Raw genomic sequence first — 16,725 nt, forward strand, 5'->3', positions numbered from 1 at the left:
TTGAAAACGACGAGTGAATGTCAAATACATGATGTAATTTGGACATTTTTTTTTGTCTTCACATATTAACATCATAAATGGTAAGTTATGCACTAGCGCGGTAAGCATTTTAATGTTAGTTCAAAGGTGAAAACATGTAAGCAGCTAGAGAATATTTCGCCTCTTCTTGTCAACAGTCGGTCCGCATAAGCTAACAGAACCCTGCAACTAATTACTGGAGCCAAAAAAAGCTGCTTCTGGAATACACAGAACTGCAGGTGCGACTGTATAAACATCTGTCCTGGATTTATCCCGTGTTGCTAATCTTGTTTTTAGGATCTGCCAAACCAGAGGAGACAACAGGCCAAGTGAGATGACGGAGTGAGCAGCAGAGAGGCTGCAGGTGAGTGCAGCTAGTTTTCAATTATGGGGGCTGTAAGTGAGCTATATTCGTCCTGATATGCTTTTCACACCATCTTATGGAACACCACATTTGTTTTAGAAGTAGCTTGTATCATACAAGTGCCACTTTATGTACTGGCCTGCAGTGAGCTGTGAGCCTGTAAATGTATTGGGGTTAATGCTTTCGGACCAAATTCTTGTTCATCAGCTTAAAGCTGGAGGCTTTAAATGAATCTTTATTCATTTGCCTTGACGTTGTTTCATTTGCTTTCCAGTGTTTCTGACACACAAGTTGTGTCAAAGCAAACAATTGTATCTGGAAGATGAATTGAAGAATTTTAAAAGTTGAAATTGATTGAAAAAAAAAATAAGATTTAGATTGTGAGGAAATCTAAAAAATGTTATGACATTTTACTCCTTATACTATGTAACAGTCGTACTCATAAGCATAAAAAACGCAATGAAAACAGCGATGATTAATAGGCTTAATATGAAGATTTTGAGTTGAATCCTGAAATAAGCAGAAAAAAAATTGGAATCAGCACATTCTATTGGTTAATCAAGAATATAATCATGTATTAAATGAGTTTTATCTGTTTGTTTTTAACACATTTTAGGGGGAGGTGTTGGTAACATGAATATTAAAACATAAATATTTTCCCCATCCTATTAACATGCGCACACATTCTTCAACGCCGGTTTATGTGGTAGTGATCGCATCCCAAGGATATACGTAGGTGCCAGACTGAACTAATGGAACAAAGCTGAATCCTAAGCAAGGCTTTTCTTAATGGAAAACTAATTTTCTACAGTAGAAGCATAAGAAGCCGATCAAATGCTTAAGATCGTTTATTTTATGTCAAACCAAGGAGATCTGAACAGACAATCCAGAGTATGTCCTTACTACTGTGCTGTTTTTAAAATAGCATGCAAACCCATGGCTACCCGATAACGCGCTATCGAGTGTGAGCGAGAGCAGGTGAGTGAGTCTTATTACACAGGCAAGACCGCTGCAGCTGCCAATACAGTCTCTCACTGCTCTAGGTTAAATCAAATTTAGCTGACGATTTCTTTAAAAATTAATCGGCTCCGAAGTGTCAAGTTCTCTTGTACCATTAAGTAATCATTTAGATTCTATTGCCAAACAACGCGCATTACACACCTTTAATGAGATGCAGCTGCAGTCTGGAACATATCATTGATGAAATGGTAACGTACACGTTTTAAAGACGTACTTTAGTGTTTGCTGTCTGTCTCTAAACAACAGACCAACACTTGCATACCAGCATCCTTTGGGAGTCAGTTCTAAGTTTGGATGCTGCTAAGTCTTGGCAGGAAACCCTACACCCCTCATTGTCCCCAGGACGCATGCTCTTCACATGACATTTGAAGATGGTGCATTAAGAGGGTGGATTATTTAAGCGTAGATATTAGCTGTGCATATTTGTTTGTAGAGTGTGTGTGTGTGTGTGTGTTTAATTAAAAGTTGACTGCATTTACCAAGTGCGAAGATAAACATTCTAGGTGTGAGGCGCTGGATGCCACGGGGTTGAGGAAGAGAATGAGTTTAACAGTGAACTCGCACTGCTAATGGTCAAGGAGAAGGCTTGCATGGGTTGCTGCAGGGAAGTGTGACATTTGTTCAAAATAACCATTGGCTGATGTGCCGTCCTGCAGCTGTGAGTGTGTTGCCAGGTGATGTCACTTCAGATGTCGAATGAAAGCTCGAAGGTGACATCAGCGTTTGTTAAATCCTCGAGGTCAGACAACAGTGGGGTATTTATAAAAGAGCTTTATAGCAATCCAAGCAGTTTTATTTCCACAACTGAATAGGAAATGGAGGAGTTTCCATAACTGCTGTTGGATGCGACAGAATTTTGTTGGGATCTGGGGGGAAGACCCAAACTGGTTAGGGTATTTAGAATCAGTCCTAAAAGTACAAATTACTGGACTACCAGCATCTCTACTTTAGCTCAAGTAGGATTATAAGCATGTGATTTGCCACTTGCTCCATTTTAATTACCGCTGAGAAAAGATGGCTGGATATTGACTTCATTTAGCCAATACTGTTGTTTATAGAAATATGTAAATATAGAAAAATGGGCAGTAAAATGCCCATTTTTATAAGTTTGGGTCAATAACATCAAGACAGGCTGTTGTTGCTGTATGCCTTCCCCAGTCTAAAGTCACCATGCGGCCATCAGCAGGGGGCTGATGGTCCATACGAGTTGTCAGTGTGTTGCTGAAGCTAAAGTCTGCAAGCCCAAATGAGTGTTTAGAGGTAAACACATGCCGCACATCGCTATTGATAGAACCACCGGTACTCTTAGGTGCACGCTGAGCAGAACCAATCACGGCGGAAGACTCTCGTGTGTTCTTGCCTTTGTTTGCTTGATTGCAGAAAACGATGCCCACATGTCATCCTCTGATGAATTCGTGTTTACTATCGAGCAGGACGGTGGCAGCGAATAAAAAAATCTTCTAAACGATACCCCGTCACATATCCAGGAGCGTGCAGCTGTCAGTCAGTGCCATGCCGTGGCACTTTGAGTGGTGCTGTTGCCACGGCAACGGTGTCCTGATTTCCATGGGTCTCTGCAGCAATTTCTTGCAATGCAGTTTTACTATTTTTATTTTGTTGCCTGGTGTCAGATCTTTAGTTGCGTCAGCGCTGATGTCAACAAATTGACCTGAAGGAAATCTTTTAAAGCGTAATTGCAGGCGACTCGACAAGTTTGGTCCGACTTTAACCGGGCTGTGAAAAGTGGTTTCGTGTTGTCTTGAGGATTTCAGGCAAAGGATTGACTTTGCTTTGTTTTATTAGACCAGAAGTGTTAAACTGTGTGTGCGTCTCGATGACAGACTGACCTGGAAAAGTGGCTAAATGGAAAAAGTCAGCTTTTCTGAGTGCTGCTTGCAAGCAGATTAATGAAGCTGTAGAAAAAGGTGCACAAGCAACATGGAGAACTGCAGCCTGGACGAAATGGCAAATGGGCAACATCAATGCCATAACAGAAGATTTGGGATTTAACCTGTAAACCAGAGATCTCATGTTTTTGACAAGAGTGGAGAAATTATTTTTGATGAAATGTTACAGTAAGCCCTGCTGATAAGAGTATGTCCCGGATAAGGGCTCCTTTTTGCATGAGTTATGATATCGATGCGCCAAACTCTTAAATTGGGTTGTGTTCACAATCCTTTTAACCATGACTGCAACCCTGTTGCCCATGCATCATGTCTACCACACTTTTTCCTTCCATACAACTTTCCATTAATATGTTTGAATACATCATTCTGTGAGGAGCCAGCTCCTGGCATTTTGTGACTTATTCTCCTTGTGCAGGACGTGATTGACTTTCAGCTGGTCAATTTTCAAGTCAGAAATCTGCCTCATGACTTTACATTGTAACATTTTTTCTATTGAGAATTACTGCTTTCTTTTCATCTGTATGAGTAAATGGGTTTTCTTCTGTGTTGGCCTTCAGCACATCCACTTAACAGTTCAGTTTCCTGAGATCAACATTAAAACCTCATTGAATGCCCTTCAAAGGGAAACTGGTGTGCGTTTGCCTTCAGATTGGTAAAAATCACTTAGCTTCGTCTGTGTAGGATTTATTTTTAAAATCCAAACATACAAATTCTGTATCTCGTGAAAGGAGAGTGAGTGTACTGTGTTACAGCTGCAGCTTAACAAAAAAAAAAATTCATTGAAAAGCCACTGCATAATCGAATGACGCCAGCAGAGTCTAAAAAAGGGCCTCGCTTTATTGTTTGTCAAGGTAGCATCTTTTCATCAGAGACGAGAAGCAGAAGACTCTGCAGCGGGTCGGAACAATGTGCTCCTCCATCAGTTAGACGTAACATGACTTTCCATCACTGCATCTTGCCAGAGTTGGAATAAGTTAAGGTTTGGAAAAATGGAGGTTGATTTACATTTAGATGCAATCTGTCCTTATGCTTTTGAGCTCAGCTTCATCCTTCTATGGGAGAGGTCAGTTAAACATTTACTTTTAAGAAGGAAAGTCAGGCAAATACTCTTGACTCTGAAATCTGAATAACATCAAGTTAACTGAAATAAATTAGCACTCCACATTTTAGGTTTAATTATTTAATATGAAAATCCTCCAGCCTTTCAGATGAATTGTTTTTACAATGGGATATTGCCTCCAAATGCGTTGTCGTGTATACAGATGCAAATACGACTTGCACACTTGGATAAGTCGTGGAGTGTGTGTGTGTGTATGTGTGTGTGTGTGTGTTGTCAGGACGTTTGCCCCCGGGTGGAGATGTACACAACAGCAAGAGGTTCCAGCTCTAAGAGGAGTCGCAAACAAAACAAAAACTCCCCAACAGATGCAACAACTACTTATCCCTTCCTCTATTTTAAATTTTTATTTATTTATTTATTTTTTAATAATTGTGTCATTATCAGATGTGCCATGCATTTTGCGCCTCTATGAGGCACAAACTTAAACACCCAAAACGAGGGCAGAGGGAGGAACGGTAATTTGAACTAATCCCTTTTTAATGATGTAACACATAGATGGCAGCCACTGAAATGCCCTGAAGAATCCAAAATAGGAAAAAGAGAAATACAGACATATTGCTCAAACTTTATTTCTAACAAGTTGCATTTACAGGAAGCAAAAATATTCTAAACTGCTTGAGATCCATTTAGAAGTTTTAAAAGCATAAATCTAATATGGAGTATGCATACTTCAGTATCGTAAGTATTGAAATACTTTTTTTTTGTTGTATTATGATCTGCTTATTTTCACTTGTTGAATTTCAGTTAGATAATACTAACTTCTCAATGATATTCTAATTAGTTGAGATGCATCAGTACTCCCTAAGATTATAAGTTGATAAAATCAGTTTTCTACTTCTTTTTTTATGTCCCATTCCTCTGTCAACACTTTATGTACTTCAATTTTTCAGACTATAAAAAATTACCAGTTTGTAGGTCTTCATCTGTCATTAGCTTCAAACATTTTCGTCGTCTAAACTTGGAGCACATCAGTAAAAGAGGAGCATCTGAAGAGTACTTGGGACTGGCAGCCTCTAACCCCGTCAAAGTTGCACTCTGTTGAATGTCACTCTGTTCATTTGCTCTATTTTCTTCACAGAACATCCATCAGGGGAGTTGCTCTACATTTTATTCTTAGCATTTATTCTCTCTAGGCCACAGAAATGATGTTCTTGATGTGAGAATACCAAAGGTTCATGGTTCATCTGTCTCCTACATCGACCGGCGACCACCCACTATCCGTCCCCTGCCTCTCCTTTTAATGTCAAAGGATGTTAAAATTCCCTAATGCACAAAATCGCCTGGTAGTTCCACATGCACACTGTAGCCATACATCTCACCAGAACTGGGCCAAGCACAGAGAAATGACACAGACAATGGCCCCTGCTGAGTCTGTCTTACACAAACGCATGGACTCATTCACACTTGATTCATCCCATGATGTGTGCTGCAGGTGTGTGAAGTGAGTCCATGCCAGGAAAGCACCCGCGTCCATCGATTGCTCCGATCCATTTCTCTTTCTAGCTCATCCCCACTACTGAGTTCACCGCTATTCCCCTCAGCGTCATGGCGACATGTAAAGACACATGTGGCGTCGCTATCCTTGTGTGTTCTTGACGGATTATCAGTCCTGAAATAGATCAACCTTTTTGCTTTTCGCTTTCCGTCACCTCGCGGTTCCTTTTTGCCTTGTGTATTCATCTCTCTGTCTTTGTCGATCTGTTTGAACCCAGTGTTAGCAAAATCTAACACTGGAGGATGTTATGTGGAGTTATAGCAAAGGTCTCCAAAGTGTATTGTCTTGGAGAGATTACATGGGGGTAAAGGGGTTTATGAGGATATGTTTAACTCTTACTGACTAGCAAACGTAGAGGGTACTGAAGCTAAGCTGGCATCTCAATGAAGGTTTGGCACAGTATATCTATATTTAACCCATATAAAGTTGTTTAGCCACCTTATGAACTGTCTCAAGAAGGGCAGAGAAATGGACCACAGAAAGCAGCAGAAGGATCATGTGTCTCGGTGGACAGATGTAGAAGCCAAGAGGACGGGAGCAGAGCTGAAACTAAAGTGCTTGGCACTCTGACAGTGGGTATTGTCAACAAGGAGACACCCCTCCCTTCCTACCCACAGTGAGCCCCTGAAAACTAATTACCAGCATGTCAGATCTTTAGCTAGCTACAGCTATTGCCACAGCTAATGTGACACCCAGCCTTCATCGCAGAACAATGCAGCAGAAATGTTGCATCCTGGGAGCAAACACACGGGGAAGAAAAGCTGTGTCTATCACAGTCACTCAGACAGCATTCACTTGCAAAAAGAAATGTTTAATTGAGTCACAACGCTCACTTTGATCCCTTTTTGTCTGCCCCAGTCCCTGACGTTGTGATGAACACATTAAAGATGTTATGTAATCCTGAAAATGGCAAGGTAGCAGGTTGAGTCTAGATTTGTGTGCTAAAGATACTGCCCAGATTCTTGTATTTATTTAAATGCCATCCGCTTGAAGTATTATGGACTTAAATCAATAAGGTAACATGTCTTTCCTTGTAGTATTATAAAGGAATGTAATGTGATATATTTGGTAAATATTTCCAAAACAATAATGAGAATAATGTAAGGGACGGCTACAAGAAGATTTGGGCTCAAACCTAATGCCTCAGATAAATCCCAAAGGACTAACATAACACAGAACATTTGTCAGATGGAAAAAATGCTTTGAGTTCAGTCATATATCATCTGGCAAGTGTGTTATTGTGACTCTGTTTAGAATTTCACCAGGCCTACGTAATACAGTTTTGCATCAAGTTGTCCTGTGTTCTTTGTACACCAACTAGAACGTGTGTACTTAATTTTTTTTTTTAATGTTCTGATTCGTGAAACATCCATCCACCTATTATCTTTTGCTCAGTCGGTGCTCTGGTTACAGAGGCAGCACCATAAACGGAGAAGCCCACACTTCATGGTTGCTTTGCTTTGCTTTGCCCGACTTAACTTGTTTTTGCCTCCAATCTTTACTGTATCATTTCAGGCCACAAAGGTCTGGCTCTTGTGATAAAACCCGTTGTCACCGGTAAACTGCGGGCGGTGTCAGTTATAACCATATCGACTGTCGACACACACTGCAAATTCACACGGACACATCGCCGACACGCAGACCCTGTACTCATGTTAACATTCAAAGCCAGAGGATAATGGTATAACTGTGACTAAGGTTTGCATGTGTGTCTTCTAAGAATGCCTTCAGGCTGCATGAATCTGTGGTCTGTGGGGCTTTTTCTCCCCACCCCCCTTTTGTGTTATACGCTGTTAACGGAGAAGATGGCCAGACACATTACACATGGCAAATGTGTAAGCAAGTCCAAGAACCACCTGCGCCCCAGTGTGTGTGTGTGTGTGTGTGTGTGCATACATTTATTTATTCCTTTTTAAGTCAACAGAGCCAACTTTTTTGGCAATCAAACTCTTTTTGCTGATCAGCTTTTTTGCCTGTCCTGAATAATTTTTTTTTCCTGAATGCTTTAATTTGTAATGTTAATACTTGAAGATGCAGCACATATTTAAAGCAATTTAATTAAAGAGAAATTTAGCCAACAAAGGCTAAAAGTAAGACAAATCAAGAATGTAAGGACACACGGAGAGAGCGAATGACTTTCTCTGAGAGCAGACTTTGGCACATCTGCTCCCTCTCGTCTCTGACGGGATGTACAAACATGTACAAACATTCAGGAATACCCCAAGATTCTGAAGTCTAACTTCAATGCGTCATTTATGGAGAAAAAAACAAGAGACACGTTTCCTTTCGTGTCCTAAAACTTCCTTACTTACTTGCACTTTTTTGTTTTTATAGAAACCTTAAATTATATTGCACATTTATAACATGTTAAACCTGTTCCTGAAAATTTTGAAACTCAGAACTTTGAAGACCAGAAATGACAACACCTTTAGGTTGCGAGGACAGAAATGGTCAGAGGAGGAACGTGTCCAGTTTGTTTGGGTTCTGTAATGTTCCTAGTGTCCACTAAATGTTTAGGACAGAATACTAAGGTACTCCACATCTTCAATTGTTAAATCGCCTTTATTAGGTGAATTTATGCAAAAGACTAGACAAATACAGGTATACTAATCGACCATGTCAAGTTTTTGAGGGATTGGACAAGTCAATTACATTTTTGACCAGGGAAAAAAATCAAAGCAAAAAAAAAAAAAGAAAAGCTCTGTCTCTGTCTCCACGAGGCCACACGGTCTGTGGCCTGTGTTACACCATCCCTCAGAAACTAAGAGCAATTATTGATATGAACATGAAGGCATTGTTAGGACTCTGCTTCAAAAGCTGCAGGCTGCATTTTGATTCCTCTGTTTTATACAATCACGCATCCCGCGGCCTGACAGAGAGCAGGAGCTAGGCTGGTTATTATTCATCTTGAGCGGCAGCAAACCAGGCCGTAGATATGAATCATAAAGGTGCAAATGGAAAATCCGAACGGCTATTTTTACTTGCATGCATCCAACTGCAAGATTTGACCTAATTTCAGATGAGACATCGCAATTGCACTGTTCATGAAAGTCTAGTCATCTTATCTAAACTAGCTTTTGTTTTTTGTTTTTTTTTTTGCTTTGTTTTTTTTCCCTAGTCAAAAATGTAATTGACTTGTCCAACCCCCCAAAAACTTGACATGGGCGATTAGTATACCTGTATCTGTCTAGTCTTTTGCATAAATTCACCTAATAAAGGCGATTTAACAATTGAAGATGTGGAGTACCTTAGTATTCTGTCCTAAACATTTAGTGGACACTAGGAACATCACTGAACCCAAACAAACTGGACTCCTCTGACCATTTCTGTCCTCGCAACCTAAAAGTGTCGTCATTTCTGGTCTTCAAAGTTCTGAGTTTCACAATTTTCAGAAACAGGCACCAGTTTGACATGTGCAATATAATTTAAGGTTTCTATAAAAACAAAAAAGTGGAAGTAAGTAAGGAAGTTTTAGGACACGAAAGGAAACGTGTCTCTTGTTTTTTTTCTCCATAAATGACGCATAAAAGTTAGACTTCAGAATCTTGGGGTATTCCTGAATGTTTGTACATGTTTGTACATCCCGTCAGAGACGAGGAACGAGGAGACGCTGTGTCACATTTGGACAGTCTGGCACGATATGCTTGGTTTTCACAGCAATCAAAACCAATTTCTTTTCGGCTGAATCTGCACTGATTCGGCTGCATGGAGGAAAAAAAATTACCTTTTAGCTACTTCAAGTAATGACGTTCATTTGCGTTTTCACTCCCAGACAGATCCTTGGATTTGACTATGAATGAACTGACCTAAATATGACGACAAACCGTGTGTTCTTTTTTGTTTTTTTATGCTTGTCAAAACTTAATTTCTCTCATACTCCGTGGGTGGGGAGCCTCTCACGTGTAATGAACTAATTTACAGTAGGTAAGAAGGCGAAGACAGAGTGCGTCAGCACTGATGATGCAGATAAATCCGATTGGACGATGAAGTCTCAGCTAACATCCAAGATGAAAACTGCAGCGGAGCTGTGCAGCATTGCTATTGTTTGATTGAAAAGATATTGATGACCTTTCCAGCTCTAAAAAGTATTGATTGGATCTTGAAACCAATTTTAGCCCAGATTGGAGTCTAACAGTGCCCTTGTAATGTAATATGGAATGCATGTCCCTCATTTGTCATGCTAACCAGACTTATGAGTTAAATATAGAGTCTTCCGGTTTAGCAGAGCAGGGGTTTAAGGTCTATTTTTAGCATTCGGGGCAGCGCATGCAAGCTTTCTTTTGTCAAAGCAGATGATGACATTTCAGAAAATCTGAACTGTTTACTGCAGCATTCAAAGAACAACATGATCACAATGGATCCATCTGCAAAGAGCAAAATTGTCAGCACAGAATCATCTCTTATAATATTTTCAGTCATAGAACATTACTATCCAATAATCAAAGGTAGGAAAGTGTAAAGATAATTGCCACATCTTACCAGGAATTGACAATATTTCAGTGTGTGTGAAATGTCATAACCTACCAAATATTGTTTCCAAGCAGTCCTTTTCAATTGCAATGTTTCATACATCTGTATTGCGATGATTGTGAACTGATATATTCTGCAGCTGTCAACGACATTACCAAATGTCGTTGGCCACAACAACTAAGAAAAAAAAACAAAAACAAAAAAACACACAACTTAAACTTTCTTGGGTCTTCTTTTTGAGAAAAATCTGTAAAGTCCGTGAGACCTGTATGGGTCTCTAAATTGATCATAAGATCAGAAATTTCCCCTTTTCCTGTGTTTCCGTTAAAACCCAGTGAGATGAAAGCAGCGTTTTTAAGATCGTCATGCTGTCAGGAAGGAGACGGAGTGGGGAACCGATTCAAGACAACTCCTGGTGTGCTGGAGGGATGATGTAAGACGTCACTGGGGAGGAAGTGTGACAGGGGTGTTGTCAAGGTCAGTTGAAATACAGTAAATATGAGCTAGCATTACTGCAGAGCACGCTATATTACATATAACATGAGGAAAAATGAGGAAATGAGGAATTAAAGATAGTAACAGTTTTCTTTTGCATTAGTTTGAAATGTTTCCCATCGCACGCCGATCAACGTTAGTAACAGTGATGCATTGTTCATTTAGATTTGTGTTTTGGAGACAAAGTAATTGGGAAAAATCAGATTATGTCAGATCAACACAAAGGATTATATTGCTGGGTTAAATCTCAAGCCGGTGCTTGGTAATCCATAACAGATTACATTTTAAAAGGAGCCAGTATCATGGACGGACGGATCTGCGGCGGAGATTGTGAAGCAGTTTGGAGACGAGGGCCCTGTCAGCGGGACTGCGGGAGAAAATGATAAAAATCGGTTCCGACTGCGCTCAGTTCTCACATCCACCTCCCACCCAGCGTCTGCATCTTCCTCACCATTATGAGTGTAGAGGTGGGATTACAGCAAGGAGCAGAGCAGTGGGAGCGACGGGGAAATAAGATGTGAAAAAGAAGAAAAACAGATATCAAGACAATTTTTTTGTTTTTGTTTTTAAAGAACCTGCTCTTGTTGGTGGGTGGTGTTTCTGTGTATTAAAAGTAACTTTATTTTTGTAGTTTGGCAAAAGAAAAATTTAAGAGTACTCCAGATCTTTAATATGTTGCAGGTACCGTTATAGTTGACCTGAATGGTCACTCACTTTTTTTTGTTTTTCTTCCATCAAAATGTCCCCACAGCTCTTTGAGCTGTAGTTTCTCAGCCACTAAATATGCACTTTAAATAAGATATCCTCCCAAATATTGCAGGAAAGCATTTCTTTGTGGCTGCAATATTGCACATATTGATTTTGCTTTTTCAATTACGACTCACTATACTGTAGCTACGGCAGTATATTTTATAAAAGTTGAGCTTGACAGACGCTTGCAAAATTGAGGAAACAGATTTAGAACATGCATTTTAAAACGAGCACTTTGGCCTAAGTGTTTTGTTTTTTTATGCATTTATGTAGGCGAATTGTAACAAAATTTTAAAAACTTTTCTTGTCTTTTTTTTATCATGCTGCCCACCGAGTATGATTTTTGAGCTGACTGTGGAACAGTAAAGCAGATCTTTATCCTCACGGTGTCGCTCAGGTATCCATGGAAGTCCATGTGTTTTGTGGACGTGTAGATAGTTTACGGCTGTGTTTAACGAGGGATTTTGTGTTGGGAGTGCTGTGGAAATATGGAGGACTCAGGAAAATTTTAAGGGATGTCGAGTCCTTGTGTAGCCCTTGTGTTGCTGGGGAAACAGAGTCAGAAAAGCGACGGACACTAGCTAGATGGATGAAACCGACAATTCACCAATCACAGAAAAGTTACACTTTCTGAGTGTCTCACTCCTAATTGTTTTCGTCATGTCTAACTTTGGTTCGTTGTATTTTGAATATTGCATATCCTTTCAGTGGACAAGATCTTATTTGCAGTGTCACCAAACAGTTCTGATTATCTTATCCCCAGTGAAAAAGGGAGGAAATGAGGCTCCGTCGCCTGCCAGCTTGTAACTGTAGTCTGTAAGTAAATTAAGTTGATGTTTTTACCCCGAGGCTAAAATTAGGACGCGCATAACCACATGAAAAGTGTATTGTTGCTCTGGAATCACGATTACATAATTCTGCAGCATTCTGAACTCAATTTCTCAAATGACGGCGCCTCTAAAATGCATCAGGAGAAGTTAGAGTGGGCTGCATGCTTGACTGCATTTGTGAGCTCGTTCATGCATTCCCTGTGCGCGTATGCAGTTATGTTCGTCTCTCTCTCTCTCTCTTTCATGATTCAAATGCAAGTTTGCAAAGATTGCGGGTAGTTTGGGACTTAATGTGGCTTTCACATTGGATTACAGTCACGTCAAACAGTCCCTCCAAGGATGATGCATACAACATCTCTGTCACACACAAAAATATTCAAACACACCAGTGAAGTCGGTTGTAGTCAATTGCTTTAAGCTAAAATTTGGGAAAGCAGGACTTTGAATAATTTTCATCCTGGGAGCTGTTTTGCTCAGAGAATTATCTGCTTATTGAACTATCCAAGACACATTAGTGGAGCAGGATTCAAACTAAAGACAGCTGGCCAAAAGGGAGCCTGCAGTTGCCTGCCAGTTATAGGAAAGCTGGTGTAATTTAGGGTTAAGAATTGGGATGGGTCAGACTGGAACAACATTCATGGACTTTATTTCACAGTTCTCTGGTAAGACCTGGAGTCATAGGTCACAAAGGTCAGTGGTCACACGCAGCAAGAAAGAATGTTTTATTGGTGGGGGAGGGAGGGTGAGCTGCCCGCCAGCACCTGGTAAGATGCAGGGAGGGGAAAAGAGACCTTCTTTAAACCCTCTGACCCGGTCAGCATGTTGACTGTGTCCAAGAAAGTCTGACTTGGAAGAAAACAAAAAAAGTACTTGGTTAATGTAAAACAAGAGAAAAAGATGGTTAGAAAAAATATCCTTTTTCAACTTAATTCAACTTAATAACCATAGTCGCTTGAATCACGTTGGTTGTCATATTTCGACTGGATGTATTGTAATTGTTGGTAACTGTTGGTATAAAAGAGAGGCTTCTGTTTGTCTGAATGTCTGCCTTTCTGCAAAACTGCATTTATTTGGATTACCTCTGACTGCAGAGACGGTGGTGTCTTGCTTGGCTCTGCTCTTGTCTGCAGACAACTGCTTGTTACCTGCTTAGGCTTCTTGCGACGTCTGCTTGGCTGTTGACTTGATGCATACCAAATTCATTTACTGTAAATTCTACCCACCTGCTTTCTCTTGCCGTTTTACATTTAATTTATGTCCTGGAATGAATTAGTTTTTCTGTCAAATGATTTAGTATGCATTTTTTGCAGCCGTTTTCAACACAATCCTGTGAAAATAATGATCGTTCAGTAGATTTCTTTCACATGTGCTCCCTGTGTCCACGCGTTCGCGTAACTGAGAAATGTGCAACATAAATGTGTTTTTAATGTGCGCTCATGTGACTTTATTTGCATATTCCATATTTATGCCGCAGCATGCAAATCAGATAGGCAGCATCTATCACATTTCTCTCTCACACGGGGAGAGGGCGAGCAGAAAGAGCCTGGAGACGGGTCGTCCCTGCAGCTGCACAGGACACCTGTCTCCCCTGCAGCTCTGTCGCCGGCGCTCTAAAGCCACGCATGTACACGTCATCCGGAGCGCACTGTCTGACAGTCTGCTCAGCTGTAATTCCTTCTGTCTGATCGCCCCCACTGATTACCAAGAACCTTCAACAAAGGTGAAACAGAGCATCCTGGGAGACCGCATAGACGTTCGATCAGTTGTAGTTGCGCAGTGAGAGTTCGTGCTGTACTTCAGGTCATTACTTTCACCAATGCAAGATGCATGCTTTTGAGCAGCGGTGCCAAATAGTCGACTCGCAGTCACATGGTTTTGAGACGTTGGTATTTACTCGCACCTTTCACACCTGTGGACACTCCTCCCACTTCCAGCAATTTGACAATCTTTGAAGTGTTTTTTTTTTCTTTTTCTTTAATTTAATGCAAAAAAACCCCCAAAACAATTTATATTGTTGAATATTACTATGATGACATTCCTTATGATTACAGGACTTGGACATATTGATAGAGAATTCTCATAGTATAATGAACAGAGTCTTTATTGGTGGGTTTTTTGTATTGGTGCCAGTCTGTTCTGCTATGAAAAAAGTTTTGTATGTTCATACAATTAGGATTGGGCCCCACAGTTTATGCAATGGTGGCCTACATGGCCATTGAGGCTGAAGTTTGTATCTGATTCACATTCATATTTAAAACCACCGTAAAGTTTTTTGAGTATTTTTGTTCCAGGTTTTGCTCTTTCTCCTTGTGCTCCAGTACAAAGTGGTGTAAAATGATCCAAGCATTAACACCATTATTTAATTCCTTCAGTTCCACTTCGTTTTCTCCTCTGCACCATATAATTACATTTCTTTCCATTAGACACCTCACACACACATACACACCACACCCTTGTCTCAAGGCAGTAAATGTCAGACTCATCACTTTAATTAGGCACCACTGATTTAAATATCCTTCATATCACACATTTAGTCTGCTGTAATAAAGAGCCTGAAGACAATAAACTTCCACTGCCTTTCACACACCTAAATGATTGTTTCTCACTTTCATGAAAGAGCCTCTTTTAATTAGACTGTTATATTAATTACATTTGTGTCACACTCGATTAGCTGTTCTCCGTGATTGTGCATCATAACATCCTTTCAATATCAGTTAGAGGATTTTTTTTTCTACTTTTTTTTTTTTTTTAGGGAGCAATGTTTACTTTGCTTTCCCTCTTTGCATACTCTGTGTGCATCCTCGGTCCAAAGGTCATTGGATAACAAAAGCATTCCTGGGACTACATAATAATTGGCTTATTCATGAACTTCCTTAAATAGAGCCTTTTCGGAGCGCTGTCACTCAACCGCTTCCATTCACATTTCTCTCTCTATTTCCAACTCTCCTCTGAGCAAGGCGTTTTATTTATGGCTCAGCGTTTATGTGGAATAGATTCACTTTGATGATGCAAAGCTTCAGCGGAGAAGACTTGCGATCTATTTCTGTGCAAAAGCACATGGGACTCACGTGCCGGGTAATAAAACGCCCTTGATGTGTGCCCTTTGTCTCGCAGCGAGAAAAAGCCGCACATGCATGCATAATAGGAGGGAAACTATTTTGAGATTAGTTTTTTTTCTGTTCTTTTGACTGTTACTCATTTGCCTGCTGGTGGAAAATAGATGTGAATCACTCACTGCGGCGACTCTCCAACTTCCATTCACTCTCGATGCTCCAAATTCTTTTGTCCTATTTGTTATTTTTACTTTTTTTTGCTCAGGCTAGTTAGTCTGCTCTTATTTACTCCCATGTTTTTATGTGTGTTTCTTTTTTTTATTATTATTTCTGTCACATGTCCTTCAGTTTAGTCAAATATAGAATGCACTTTGCTACTGAATATTGCGTAGTCTCTTGTTTGACGTAATTCGATGTGGTGCGAGTTTTTGTTCAAACCGAGTTTGAACAAAAACCTAAACAGCCACTGGTACTACGAGGCAGGTGCGTCTCAGTAAATTAGATATCATTATAAAGTTTATTAATGTCTATAATTATTTGGGATAGTCGCAATATGAGTCAGTTAGGAGTGATACACAATTTATGTATTTTTCTTTTATAACATCTGAATGCATTTTCTTTGTCTTTTAGTGATTCAGGCTTGCGGCAACATTTTCAAAAATGCTCCAAAGTATTTGTTTGGATGCATTTTTATTTCCCTCATTAAAACGGAAATGGCAAAAAATAAAACCGACCCCTGCCGAAACTTTGCGGAAAAGTTTTCTTCTCCAAACCCAAGTCTCAGTCACGTTTCATCGACGTTAGATTTGCGTCACCGATGAAACCGAACTCAACTATAAAATCCAGAGCTTGACGCTCTGCATGACCCAGACCCTGCAATCCACAGCGCTGCAATGTGGCAAGGGATTATCACTGTTGATGCTGAGTTTTGAGGGCAAGCTGGAGACTGAAGGTGCTGCCAGTAAGCCTCTTTAACCTTTATCAGACTGTGGATAGCATCTCAGATGAACTCGAAAGACAGAAAGAAAGAAGTGAGCGGGGTGGGAGGGATAACGAGAGCGTTGAATGGAGTAAAAGAAAGCGGCACGCAATTTGTTGTAAAGCCTGTCTCCCTCAAGGAATGAAAAGTGCATGCTTGACAATAAAACAGATTGTGTGGGTAGTGAGTACAAAGTCGATGAATAGCCTCTTGTGTTTATATAT

The 16,725-nt window shown here is 40.2% G+C and overlaps 1 long non-coding RNA gene across 1 annotated transcript in view; it reads left to right on the forward strand.

The window, feature by feature from the left end:
* Window positions 1-16,725, forward strand: part of LOC103459248 (uncharacterized) — a 70,714-nt gene that overhangs the window by 3,172 nt on the left and 50,817 nt on the right. The window contains exon 2 of the long non-coding RNA XR_001776231.1: window positions 316-382. This is a non-coding gene — a long non-coding RNA (uncharacterized LOC103459248). The remainder of the gene's footprint in view (window positions 1-315; window positions 383-16,725) is intronic.

Source organism: Poecilia reticulata, linkage group LG23 (genome assembly GCF_000633615.1).
Source record: "Poecilia reticulata strain Guanapo linkage group LG23, Guppy_female_1.0+MT, whole genome shotgun sequence".
In the NCBI taxonomy this organism is placed as follows: domain Eukaryota; kingdom Metazoa; phylum Chordata; class Actinopteri; order Cyprinodontiformes; family Poeciliidae; genus Poecilia; species Poecilia reticulata.